Source organism: Fistularia commersonii, chromosome 5 (genome assembly GCF_037954325.1).
Source record: "Fistularia commersonii isolate RoL2024-O1a breed Wild chromosome 5, RoL_Fcom_v1.0, whole genome shotgun sequence".
Taxonomy (NCBI): domain Eukaryota; kingdom Metazoa; phylum Chordata; class Actinopteri; order Syngnathiformes; family Fistulariidae; genus Fistularia; species Fistularia commersonii.
In genome coordinates this window covers 20,650,601-20,665,670 of record NC_141288.1, presented here as the reverse complement: position 1 = coordinate 20,665,670, position 15,070 = coordinate 20,650,601, and positions in this window count along the sequence as shown.

Here is a 15,070-nt window from a genome sequence, read left to right as displayed (position 1 = left end):
AGACCCTGAATTGCCCGGCCATGTGACTGAGGGCGAATGGTTGTCTTCTTATGACGTGAGAATGAGAGGGAGAATATCTGTGGGGATTTTCGGTCATTTGGGTCGCGGTGAATTCTTGTAAAAATCTTCTCGTCGTTGCTGAGGAGAGAGAAAATGGTGGTACGTCTCTCAGAATCCCTATTATCTCCTGGCGACGGGTCCGGAGTGAGCCCCACCTCTCGCCCACTGTGACCCCGAATGCAGGATAAGTCGAAGCAATACTGCCATACGTTCACACATGCAGAGCTTTAAAAGAGCGTTACTCACGGTGCAAAAATGCAAAAAATGATAAATGATTTGTCACCGAGAACAAGGACAAGTTATGCTGAGGTAGATATTGCAGGATTTGATTTTGAAAGTGACAGGAGTGCTAAGGTGCAGTAAAAAAGTGACAATGAATGAAGGAATATTTAAAGAAATGTCTCTGAAATGTCAACATGAATTCGTGATCGGTGCATCCACACCGGGTGACCCCACTCGGGACACTGAGCCCCGCAATCGGACCCGGGACGCGCCGGCGCCTCCGTGCGTGGCGCTGCGTTACAACACCCCCGCCAATCCCCGCATCCATCGGGAGACTTTGAACGTGATTGGATGACATGAACGAACCGTCTTATCTGAGCAGTGAAAGGTGCGGCGGAAGAGCGGCTAATACATTTAGCGGCGGGGGATCGATCGGCGCGGCCGGCGGCGGGGCTTCAGTGAGCGGGCTTCAGTGGCCGGGCTCCGCGGGGAGGAGCCGCCCGTCCACGCAGACTCCCGGCCAGAGCTTTAATCTCCGCTAATCGTGTCTTAACATGCGCATCCTCACGTCCCAGCACGAAAACCCGGAGCCGGGCATTTTCCTCCCCCGCACACAGAGCGACACGGAACCCACGGGAAGGAAAAACACGCCGAGTGGACACTCTTCCCCGTGACAGGCTAATTCAAGCTAATTCAAGCTAATTCCAAAAATGTTCACTCACTCACTATAAGTAATATTCACCTCTGTTTCACAAAATTCAAATAAACATCTAAAACGAGTTTAACACACCTATGGTTTTATTTAAAATGTTTTGTTTTTTTTTTTTAATGAAATAAACTATTTTAATTGTGGTAAGACGTTCAGCCTCCCAGCAGGTGTACGGCCCCTTTCACCTCAGCGGATGGACACTGAACACCTAAACACGGAAGTAGCGTTTAGCTTTTTTTTTCCTTTTTACGATCTATTAGGTGTCTGGATGGGATCAGTGCTACGCAATATAATGTAAAACAAATGAAAAAAAAATAAATAAATAAATAAAGATAAATAAATAAAAAAAGATAACTCACCGTGTTGTCGTGTGAGGGTGGAACTCCTGGTGGAACCAAGACTCCGGACATTGTCCCTTGAAAACAAAACAGCTTTCCTGGTCTTTTTCGTCGCAGGCTTTCCTCCTGCTGCCATGTCTGGCCTTTTCTTCTTTCCATAAAAGCTTCTCCAACCAGAGGAAGGGTTTTATTTTGTTTCTGTGTTTTTATTTAATCATTTATTTTAGCTAGCTTGTGGACTTGGTGTTTGGGCTAATGTATCACGTGACCAAGCCCGGTTCCTTGACACGGATGATGGTGATCATTAAAAAAAAACAGATGATAATCAATCAAAATAGATTAATATCTGTGATTTTATGCTTTCAGTGATGAGGTGCGGCAGGAGCCAAATTTTTAAGTCAGATTTCCCGGTATATGCGGCCCGGAACCAAGGTATCCATAGACCGCTACCTGTCCGCGACCCGCTAATTGACGACCCCTGATGGGCGTGGCTCACCGGAAATGACATCGCCAAACCGGATATACACACTGCTGTTTACATTTGTTTACATGACATTTTGCAACGTCTCAAAGTTACATTTATCATTAGGTTACTGTGAATTCATTTTTTAAAGCCTTTTTTATTTTATAGTTGTGTTTTATTTACCCTACTAGTAACATTAGACCCCCCTAATTGAATATTTTTCTGATTTAAATAAAAAACACTAGTGCTCGGATTGCTATGCTGCTCTGTTACCATTATTATAGTGATAAGAGTGTGTTGCCCTGTCATCTTAATTAGGTTATTAGGGGGTGCATTGCACTACTGCAGTATAAAGTATTGAGCATTAATGTTGTCTACAGTGTTTTTCTTTTTATTCTTTATGGGAGTTCATTATCGAATACTTTGGAAGGTCTTGATGCCTAATCATCCTAAAATCCAAGCCTCTACCTCTTACTTAAACATTCATAAGGACTGGCTCTTAAATGCACCACAGTGGAGGGGTGATGCAGAAAGGATTGAGGAAGTTCTCAGTTTCTGTGCTTGCTCTTTGTTTTGTATTTTTTTCTCAAAGCCAGCGATGCATCAGACCTGATCCTTCCCCGTAATGGTCTAATAATGGCATCCTCACCTTCCCAAATCACACCTCTGTGCACCTTCAGTCCAGACACTGCGTAAGAACAACGATAATCTTATTTCACTAATGCCCTGCTGCCCGCATTGGAACACTGGCAAGGCACTGTCTCAGCTCGATTCTAAGCACCCAGGAAACTGAGTGTATGAGTAAATGTGTGTGTGTGTGTGTGTGTGTGTGTGTGTTGGGGGCGGGGGGTCTGTGGGCTTGAGGGGCTGAAAAATGCGGTGTAACCTGAGCTGCTCTGCCCATCTGGAGAAGGCCTGGCAGTGATGGGGGGGTTCTCCCACAATGCACTTTGATGGGCAGACAATCATTAGAGGGAGATGGATACACATTTGTTCATCTTTTGAAAGTATTTATTGGCAGCACAGGTAAATCTGCGGAAACAACAGGTCAGTCAGTCCACAAAGAAGCAACACATGGGCGAGGGTGAATACATTCAGAAGCCGCTTTTTTCATGACAGCATTCAAATGAGGGCTGCTTTGGTATGGAAATACAGCAGAATCACAACTCGAAGCGTATATCCCCGGCACATTTCCAGCATTATAATTATTTCCCTTATTACACAGGGACTGACGCCAATGCACTGGACTGACCGTACGGAGTTTAGGGAGTAGAAAGTAAAATAATGAATCATACGTTTCATTATTAAGAGAGCTCAAATACACAATTTTGTACCATGCTGTAAAAGTAAATGATAATCTTGCCCTTGCCTTTTTACACGAGTCCTCTGAGAGTCTCGATTCGGCAGTGACATGCTGGCACCATCTCCTGCGCTCAATGTGTTCTGTAACATGAGCCGCAGCCGCAGCGTGACTGCCTCGGTCATCCAGTGAATAACAGCTTTTTTGTCAAATATTCCCAGCACTTACCAGCTCTCCGTCTGCCTCCGCGGGCCGGCCCGCACAAAAGCCACCCGGCGGGTCCGGGGAGGATGTCCACATAGATCAAATATAGCTTGCCTCAAGGCAAACTGGTAACAATACAAATCATATTAGCTAAATCTGAAGTGTGGGCTATAAAGCGGGATTTATGCAAAGGCAGATAAAGAGGTTTTAATCCCCAGATCCCCCTGTCACCCACATTAGCAGACCCTGACCCAGATATTCGCGGCTCAGTATGTAGCCATTTTGTCGAGCCATACTGTGAGTGGACTGTTGCGGCAAACTACAGCAGGCTCTGGGAAAGAGCGGCTCGCCCTCCACCCTTCTCTGTGGGAGGGGAGGAGGGGGAAAAAGGCCGCATTGAAAGAGGAGGGTAAGATGACACCGCAGCATTCGCCAATTATGCCACGGAGCTAAGAGAGGAAGCCCCCGTCGGTCGGCCCAAAGCAGAACAGGAGAACGTCTGCGCCGGCGAGTCACCCGAGTGTGATTTCACTGTCAGACCTGAGGCCGGAGAGAAGAATCGACTCTCTTCATCCCAAATCTGGGTAAAATCGCAGCCTCACAGACCAAAAGGAGCGACGAACACGGCGCCGACGCTGTATTAACATCATTAGCCGGTGCGTTTTTGACGAATGACAGATCATTCACAAGATAAACGTATAATATCATATAAGGCCCGAGTCAACTTCTGTCTCTCAAGGTTTTGAAAAGTGTTCTTTTTTGGGGGGGAATTTCCACTGCATCATGCTCGGCATTCCACTTGCTCACAAAAGAAGGGCTGTTTGCAGCGACGCAGGTAAATTTGAAGTCAAAACCAAGTAAAAAGAGAGGAGAGGTGCACCTGCAGTTGGATGAGAGGCTCTCCTTCCAACGGGAGGCTTCAGGCCTCAGAGCCGCACTGGGCACGTGAAGACGTGCAAAACAAGGACCCGCTTTCTGCTCCTGCCCGTGAAGCCTTTCAATACTGTGAAATAAGAGCAGCGCACGGTTCATCTCTGGAAATGCGCGGCCCGTGTTTCACCATCCGGCACTTTCGGGCGACATCTTGGACACGACAGGAACCGGAACGCGAACATTCGTGAGTCCCAGAGCTCTGAGGCTGCGGCGTGCAGGGGAGGAACGCTGTCTCACCCCACCCTTCACCGCCTTCAGCCACTCACTCGCTCACTCACATCGTTGTCCTTATGTGACTTCCGTGGCTTTTTCTGGTCACCGGTGGCAGTGGATGCTCTCAAGCAGTAGTTGGCAAGTCTAGAACCACCGGATCCAACTACCTCACCAGTGTGAGTTCTACCATTGCCAAACACCACCAGAGAGCTGCCGGTTCTCCACGGAGAAGCTCGGATTAACGTCAGGAACATGCGTAGCCTCCTTCGTATTACACAGCGGGCTGAAACTAGACGATGATTTTGCACAAATATGCTCACACACACACCTTTAGTACCATTCATATTCTTAGCTTTGAGCTTTTTTTGCACCTCCTTTACAAAGCTGCTATGCAGAAGATACCAAACAGATTGTTGTTGTTTCTGAAACACGCTGAATATGGGGATCTGTGAGTTTTTATATCGAATCGGTGAAATTATCAGGAGTTTAAATTGAATAGCTTTGTCAGGTCTTGGAAAGGCAGCGAAAGTCAAAATGCAATCCAAGGTCCCGAAGAAAAAAAATAAAATAAAAACTGATGTATTTCTATCTCGTCCCATATTGGCACTACACATAATTGCTCAACGTATATATACAGAAGCAAAAATGTGCTAGTGCCAAAACGGGCAAAGATGAGGACCAGCATCCCAACGTCAACAGCTGTTGTCATAGTGACACATCAGGAGCGAAAATGAGATAAGTGCAACACGGCTCGACGCAGCTGCACCGCAGGGTATTACATCACTTCCACTCCGGCCCGGCAGCACCGCCGCCGCCGCCTCCGTACACATTAACGGGCCAGACGTCGTCAAGCGGTTCTTTCTCTGCTCTGTTTATGGCCCTATGGTAATTCACTGATAGCGTGCTTTCACAGTGAATTCTACCAGTGCCATACACAGAACAGGAGTCGTTATCACGCCCGAGGCCGCCGGCCTGCTCGGGGGAGGTCGCGGACGCCCAAAGCAAAGCTATGCAAAACTACAGAAGAGCGACGACAGAGCAGGAGGAGGAGGAGGAGGAGGAGGAAACACAAATCAAGACACCGACGGGAAAGTGCAGCGTTGCAGCGATGCAATCAAACTCACTGCATTGCAGGGGTGGCGGGCGGCGGGTGGGACGGGGGACGCATTAACAGGTCGTTAAATCCGAGCGCAGGCCGTCGGAGGGGTTAGCAAACTCTGCTGATCACCTCACATCAGTTCTCCTTCCGGCGCCTTTGCACGACGGCAACCATTTGGCAGTCGGACGCTTAATGTTACATTAATGGAAAACAAATCCTGAACAAACTCAGAATCCCAGACACCTTTTAGAATTAAAACGGTGATAAGAAAAGGGACGGAGAATCTCCGAATGTGGCTTTTTCTTTCACGTGTGAAGCGGCGAGACTGGATCGATACGTCGCATTGGGTTTGGATGAAACTGGAACCGCCAGGAGGGCAGAACGTCCCTCAAGGTGTTGGAACGGTTCCTCCTTACATGCCGGATCTAGACATGAGGGAACGCAGAGGGTCCCCGTGTTTACCCGCTAATTTCCCCTCGCCCTACAACTTGACCCCCTCCCGTCCCAATTATCTCTGCAGATTAGCGCGGTCACGGTAGCGCCGGCTAACCACCGGTTCCACCCGTGTGAGAGCGAACTCTTATCCCGCACGAAGGAGAAACCGGCTATTTTAAGATGTTTTATTTTGACCTTAAATCTGGTCTAAATCTGGATTCCACGGCAAACAACCTGGCAGACGCTCGGCGGAGCCGCGTTTCAAATTGGATTCTCCGCGGTTACGCGGCCTGGCTCTCCACCCGCGCAAATCCAAATCCTTTAAAAATGGTCGGCGTGGGAGTCGAGAGGCCGGAGGCCGAAGCAGCAAAGAGCGACCGGGAGGGTCTGTCGGCTGACCCCTCCGGACCCCGTCGGGACCCAAACGTCCATAACACAAGCGCTAACCTCCTGACCTTCAGCCTATCTAACACACATGAGGTCGTTGGAATGGAAGCGTCCTGAGCTTCGTCCTGCAAGGAGGGTGGGCGGGGGGGGGGGGGGGGGGGGGGGGCTCCCAGACACCCCACCCTTCCCATCAGCCATTAGCTCGCTGGTCCCGGGCCCCGCACTGCACCGGAGCGCCCATTGATCCCGGCGATCAAACCCGTGTACTAAGTGATTCCTCAGACGGCCAAATGGCTCCCCGAGCAGGACGCCCACCGCCATTTCCTGGAGAAATCAATAGCACTAAAGAGCCGGCTTGAAAAGAAGCCGCGTCCCTTAAAGGTTCGGTTTTCCATACCTTAATTAGTTTGCAACGAGGCCGGGGCCGTTCTTTCCCTTTTTTTAAATGATGTTGTTAAATAACAGTCTCTGACCTGAAAAGCTGTTAATTGACACATTATTTAAAATCCATATCATCTACATTTATTGTTTTTTTTTTTGTTTTGTTTTTTCTATAAAAGGTGAACACCAGCAGGAATTTGTGTGTGTGTGTCATTTATTTTATTTTTTTTTATTTTTTGGCATGTCTCTTTTATTTAAACACATATTTATTGATACTGTCATTGGGGCACTGCTGTGACAAAAGAATTTCAATAAAGTATATCTTATCTTATATTAATGTTATGAGTGTCCTGCAAGGGAGGGGGGTGTATTTATGTCAACCAATGTGGATTTCAAAAAGAAAAGTAAAGAAAGAAAAGGCCGGTCCTAATCCCTGCGGTTTACAATTTATATTTTCTATCATTCTGTAAACATCTATTGTGTGTGTGTGTGTGTATATGTGTGTGTAATTATCCTGTCAAAAGATGATGTGTCATGAAGGCCAGCTGTCAGTACATAAACACACACACACACACCGGTCCCGCCCTGCTCTGCGGACACTGATTAAGGAAATTCTGTTAATTCCTATTAAAATTCAACATTTTCTGTCTCACTTACATTGTAAGAATTAAATTCTTCACACCGGATCAATATCATTGAATAATAATAACATTGAATATAATACACAATAATCAGTAATTGCGTGGCTTTGAAATAATTGCATTAAATTTTCACGAATTTTTTTTTTTTTTTTTTTAGATTTGGTACTTCTTTTTTTTCCCCAGCTTCGCCTGACAGACAAACACCGGGCATCAGTGTCCCCTTGTGCAGGCGGGCCGGCGGCCCCTCCGGCCGCGGCCCCTGCAGCCAAAGCCCCTTGCGGTTAATCGCATTTGTCTGGACAGGGAGCCGACCCCCCCCCTCACACACACACACACACACACACACACACACACACACAGTGACTTCACGGTTGCTCCAGGCGGATTTTCTCCTCTAAACCCGCCTTGCTGCCCGCACCGCACCGCACCGCACCGCACCACCTGCAGCAGAGCCGGCACCCAAAAGGCCCGAATGGCTTTTAATTTCCCTCCGTATTTTCTCCAACTTTTATCGAATTATCGCGATAAAAAACGAGATCTGCGTCCATCTGTGCGTGCTTTTTTTTTTTTTATTTTAAAAGCAGGTGCACGAAAGTGTGAGCGTCGCTTTGCTTCGGATTGCGTGGATAAATCTGCGTGTTATTTTTCTTGAAACGACCGGCGCGGCTCCCGGCGGTTAAAACACTCGATTTTCATTTTATTTGATTATTTCTACAATTATTAAAAAAAAAAAAACTGTGGCGCGATTTGAAAATAAAAAGGTTTTCCAGAATCTAGAATCGACTCCCGCAACGCCACCACAAATTCACGCACGGGATTGTGACACACACACACGCACGAACGAACACAAACACAAAAAACACACACACATGCGTAAACACTCGCACTTTTCGAGGTAGAAAACACAAGAAGTTGTTCCGTACCTTCTTCCGAGGCCGTCAGGAGCGCGTCTGCAGCGCACACACACACACACAAACACACACATACACTCATTCTCTCTCTCTCTCTCTCTCTCACACTCACACACACACTTGTGTGCTTCATCCAGGAGGTGGAGAAGGTGCAGGAGGAGGAGGCCGTCCGCAGCCGCACGGTTGCAGGCAAACAAAAGAAATCCAAGCGGCGTCCTGGACTTCCTGAGTATCAGATGTCAATTTCAGCCCCGCACTCCTCCTCTCTTCCTCTCTTCCTCTCCTCTTCTCTCCTCTTCTCTCCTCTCCACTCCTCCCCTCTCTCTCTCTCTCTCTCTCTCTCTCTCTCTCTCCAAAGTTCCTCCTCCCTCTTTTTTTTTTTTTTTTACCTGCCAGTCTCCAAAAACGCCTCTGCGCACCTTTTTAAAGGCGCAGGCGCACAACGCCGGCCAGGGGAAATAAAAATAAAAAGATAGAGAAATGAATGAAAAAATAAAAAGATAAAATTAAATTAAAAATACGAATGAAAATGAAAAAAATAAATAAATAAAAGATAATCAAAAAAAAAAGAAAATGTGGAGGGGCGTGAAGTTTATGCAAAATATAGATTTGTTTGAAAGAAAAGGCGGAAGAGAAGAAAGATGAGGAGAATCACTGCGGCCTCAGCTTCATATTGTGTGTGTGTGTGTGTGTGTGTGTGGGGGGGGACGCGTCATACCTTCAGAACACACACTCACACACACACTCACACCGCACCTGTCCTGCCCCCCCTGCAGGCGGAGCGGCGGAGGATCTACTTTTCCCTCCGCGGATGAACAGCCGCTCCGCCGGGTGCTTCGGTCGGCGTGTCGATGTATCGGTTTGTGATTGGAAATCGATACTTTTGATCCCCATGCGAACGGATGCTTTATTTATCGATGTGATAACCGATAAAGGCCCCCCGGCGCTCTTCCGGCCCGGGCGGCGGAGGCCCCGCAGAAGGCCCGCAACAGGCCCGCAGCTCGTTACACGCAAAATACATTGCAAATATACAATTTAAAAAAAAAACACACCTGGAATGCGTCATTTCCGGTCTGTCACTACGACACACACACACACACACACATACACCTCAACACACGCAGGGATGAGAGGCTGCAGAAACACACAAACTTCCTACACACACACAAACACACACACAGACACACATACACACAAACACACACACAGACACACATACACACTAACACACAAACACACACACAGACACACATACACACTAACACACACACACTCACACATACATACACACACACACACACACAGACACACACACACAAACCTCAACATACGCAGGGATGAGAGGCTGCAGAAACACACACACATCCTACACACACACACACACACACACACATACGCAGGGATGAGATGCTGCGGGTTTGTCTCTCCTCCGCAGGATGCAAGCAGATGTATGAAAATCCTGCGTGTTAAAAACACGGGCACACGCACACGCACACGCACGCAGGGCCATACTACCTGGCTGCGGGGCTCCACGGCTCCTCGTCACCCCACGCAGGGCCTCCCACCTGCGGCCTCCACGCTCTCAGCACCACCTGCGTCCTAATATAGGACCGGCAACCCCACCCACCCACGCACCTGCCATGCACGGATGTCGTGCACGCACACACACACACACACACACACACACACACACACACACACACTCACTGTCATATTCAGGATCTTCAGTTTCACCCCATTCACGGCCGAACAGCGGCGTTGAAATCCATCCGCGTGGGGGTGCGTGGAATCCGAGCCGCCGATCATCTGGAGTGGGGTGGCGCGCGCGTGTGTGTGTGTGTGTGTGTGTGTGTGTGTGTGTGTGTGTGTGTGTGTGTCTTTTGAATATTTAAAGCCCTCATTTGTGCGTGTTTCAGGTGAGCAGGTGTGTCAGGTGCACGCCGTGGGATCAGGTGCGCGTGGGTGCCACGCAACGCGACACGCAACTCCAGATGAAATAATGATGAAGGTCTGAGTCCAACGAGGGGACAATGTGAGACTGACGGGCGGATCAATAATAGATTCATCATCGATTAATCATTGATTAGTAATGGAATAAAAAACAAGACAATAGAAGGGATTATTTGACATCAGGGGTGAAAGAAGAAGCAGGGGGTTCTTCTTCTTCTCCTTCTTCTTCTCCTCCTCCATCTTCACCTCCTCCTCCTTCTTCTACTTCTTCTTCTTCTCCTTCTTCTCCTTCTTCTTCTCTTCTTCTTCTTTTCTTCTCTTCATCTTCTCCTCCTCCTCCTCCTTCTTCTTCTTCTTCTTCTCTTCTTCTTTTCTTCTCTTCATCTTCTCCTCCTCCTCCTCCTCCTCCTCCTTCTTCTTCTTCTTCTTCTTCTTCTTCTTCTTCTTCTTCTTCTCCTCCTCCATCTTCACCTCCTCCTCCTTCTTCTCCTACTTCTTCTTCTTCTCTTCTTCTTCTTCTCCTTCTTCTTTTCTTCTTCTCTTCATCTTCTCCTTCTTCTTCTTCTTCTTCTCCTCCTCCTCCTCCTCCTCCTCCTCCTCCTTCTTCTTCTTCTTCTTCTTCTTCTTCTTCTTCTGCCTCCATCTCCTCCCTCCATCCTCAACCCTGCACCCTGGTCTTCTTCTAGACCTCCTCCAACCTCAGCATCCTTCACCATCAGATCACAACCAGATCTTCACCATCTCAGGTTGTCTTCAGAACATCTCCCTCCGATGAAACGTCCACATCTTCATCAGAGCCTCCCGTCTTCTTCTCGGTGTCTCCAAACCAGAGTCCATGGCTGCTCTCATGGGTTTCAGTCCCTTGTTTATTCAGGTTCTCCACCAGATGTTCCTCCAGAAGTGACTCCTCCTGGCTGCACCTTCTCTGCCAAAGTGTAAGATTTACAACGAGAGGAACTGAATGCAGGGAAAACACCTTCCATGGGGCTGAGACCTTCGACTTCTGCTTCTGGTGAGGAGCTGGAGGACGAGGAGAAGAAGAAGTAGAGGGAGGAGGAGAAGGAGGTGGAGGAGGTGAAGGGGATAGAGGAGATGGAGGATGAGGTGGAGGAGCAGGAGGAGGTGAAGATGGAGGAGGAGAAGGAGTTGGAAGAGGAGAAGAAGAATAATAAGAAGAAGAAGGAGTAGGAGGAGGAGGAGGAGGAGGGGAGAAGAAGAAGAAGAAGAAGAAGAAGAAGAAGAAGAAGAAGAAGAAGAAGAAGAAGAAGAAGAAGAAGGAGGAGGAGGAGGAGGAGGTGAAGGAGGAGGAGGAAGAGATGAATGGAGGAGGATGAGATAGAGAAGATGGAGTAGGTGAAGATGAAGGAGGAGGTGAAGGAGGGGGGAGGAGAAGGAGGTGAAGGGGATAGAGGAGATGGAGGACGAGATGGAGGAGCAGGAGGAGGTGAAGATGGAGGAGGAGGAGGAGTTGGAAGAGGAGGAGAAGAAGAAGAAGAAGAAGAAGAAGAAGATGAAGAAGAAGGAGAAGGAGGAGGTGAAGGAGGAGGAGGGAGAGATAAATGGAGGAGGATGAGATGGAGAAGATGGAGGAGGTGAAGATGGAGGAGGAGTTGAAGGACGATGTGGAGGAGGTGAAGGAGGAGATGATGGAGGGAGGAGATGAAGGAGATGGAGGAGAGTGTGTTCTCTCAGTGTTTTCTCCCTCCGGCAGCCCAGAAACCTGAGCCCCTCAATGAAATATTTAAAGTCTCTGTTTCCTCCGCAGTGCGTTGGTCCAGACAAACTGCAGGCGTCCATGATGTCATGCCCGACGCGCCGCCGCCTCCCGATTGGCCGTCGGGCGGGGGGGCGGGGTCACGCGACCCCTGCCGCCGTGGCCTTTTAAGGTATGGCGGCGAGCTTTCGAGACGGGCTCTCGTCACATGGACGGAGCATCTGCCGCCTCAGATGATCCACCCTTTTCTTCTCAGATCTCCGTCTCTGCCGTCGCTCAGCAGCTTCCAGACTCTGAAAGGCAGAAGGACCAACGCAGGAAGGATGAACACAGGAAGGATGAACGCAGGAAGGATGAACGCAGGAAGGATGAACGCAGGAAGGATGAACGCTGGAAGGAAGACGCACGGCGCCTTCGCTCGCTGCAACGCCTGCTGGAAGCCAGAAGGACAGATCATACACTCACTTTACCAGATCAGGTTCAGGGGGTGGAGAAGAAGAGGTGGAGGAGAAGAAGAGAAGGAGGAGGAAGAACACAAAAGACAAGCTATTTACTAATACATGATCATAAAACACACACAACACACACCGCTACACTAGTGGATGGATAGATGGATGGATGGAGGGAGGGAGGGACAGATGGACAGAGGAATAGATGGATGATGGAAGGACAGACAGATGGACGGACGGACGGATGGATGGATGGATGGATGGATGGATGGATGGATGGATGGATGGATGGATGGAAGGACAGACAGATGGATGGATGGATGGAGGAATGGATGGATGGAGGAATAGATGGATGGATGGATGGATGGATGGAAGGATAGATGGATGGAGGAATGGATGGATGGACGGACAGAGGAATGGATGGATGGATGGATGGATGGATGGATGGATGGATGGATGGATGGATGGATGGATGGATAGACAGATGGATGGATGGATGGAGGAATGGATGGATGGAGGAATGGATGGATGGATGGATGGATGGATGGAAGGATGGATGGAAGGATGGATGGATGGATGGATGGATGGAAGGATGGATGGAAGGATGGATGGATGGATGGATGGATGGATGGAAGGATGGATGGATGGATGGATGGACAGTAAGTGAGATGGAAGCAGATGAACCCTGGATGAAGAACGAGAAGAAGAAGAAAATCCCACAAAGTGACATGTAGGAAGGTGGTCATCAGAAGAAGCTGGAGGAGGAGAAGGAACCCCAGAAGATGTTGGTTTCTCCAGCTTCACTTGGAGGAATCTTTCCAACCACAATGTTCTCACACTCCTGAAGAAAAGGAGAGTGGAAGTGATTGGATCATCTCATCTCCAGGGTCACTTTATTCATGGATCCATCGATCGATGATTTGGTTCAATGTTTTTACTTACAAAGTAAACGCTCAGATTTGAGAAATAAAAGTGAATAAAAACCTTCTATCAATTATCATTGGTTGTAGCGGTAATACTGATAATTAATGATAGTGATCATTATCAATACAAATATTATTATGACTTCAGCGTCTTTATTATAAATAATCATCTCACAATATTAATTATCATCTTCATCATAATTATCGTTATTGTGATTTTGATTCTAATTATAATGTTATTATCAGGGTTATTTTTCTCATTATAAATATTCTAATTATTATTATGACTACTATTCCTTTAATAATGATAATAATAATAATAATAACACATTTATTGGGGATATTATTATAACTAAAATCATTTTCATTATTATTATCCTTATTATTATTATTAAGAATACCATGCCTTCAATAATAACAATAATGATAACAATAATTACACAATTATTGGGGTTATTATTATAATTAAAATCATTTATTATCCTTTTTATTATTATTAAGAATACCACGCTTTTAATAATAATAATAATAATAATAATAACAATAATAATACAATTATTGGGGTTCCTATTATAATTATGACTACCATCCCTTTAATAATAATAATAATACAATTATTGGGGTTCCTATTATAATTAGGACTACCATCCCTTTAATAATAATAATAATAATACAATTATTGGGGTTCCTATTATAATTAGGACTACCATCCCTTTAATAATAATAATAATACTACAATTATTGAGGTCATTATTATTATAAATTGATCCTTATTATTATTATGATGATTAATACCATTCATTTAATAATAATAATAACAACAACACAATTATTGGTGTTATTATTATTATTCTTATTTTCTCATTATTATTAATGGCAGCTATTTCTTTCTTACAGAGGGATGAATAAAAAGATTATAACACGTTAATATTCCTGTCTTTTAGGAGAAACGTCCGACGTTCTGCTGCAGAAAGACGGACAAACAGGAAGCGGCGGCAGATTGATGCGTGACAGAATCCATTTTTCGGAGGACGGCGGCGGATTAAAGGGCCTTATGTCACAGCCTCCATCCTCCGCCGCCATTGGCCGGCGGGGGAAGCGCAGACGGCGCCCTCTTCTGGCCTCCTGGTGGACCAACTCCTGCCGGCAGGTGGACGAGGCTTCTTCTCAGAGGTCGTCTTGGAGGGTTCAGAGGTCAGAGCCTCTGGAGTCTCCACGTTCTCCTGGCATCTACGCAGGGTTCCTCAGGGTTCTCCGGGTTCCTCCCACGGTGCAAACGCATGCGGGTGGTGCGGCGGAGGACGGTCGAACATCTGTGTTGGTGGCCCGTGGTGAAGCTCTCGTCCAATCGGAGCGGAGAATGTTGGTGCAGCTTCTCCCGCAGCCTGTGATTGGATGAAGTTCCTGATTTCAACCTCACCAAAAAATCACCGCTTCGGTTGAGTTTCCGGACAATCCTTCTTCTCCACCGCCTGGTACCGCCTGGTTCTCGGGTTCCTCGGCCTCCTCGGGTCCTCACCGGACGGCGGTGAGCAGAAGCGAGGCGCCGCACTGACACCTTGTGGAGCTGCTGGAAGCTTCAGGCGCCGCTTCTGGAGAACGTTTGACTTTTACTTCTCGGTGACACAAGACATCTTATCCAATGAGACGGCGGCAGCCATGACGGTTTAAGGGGTAACCATCTGCATCCAGAGGAGCTCAACGTCCCTGAGATGTTCCAGGGACGTCCCACCAGGAG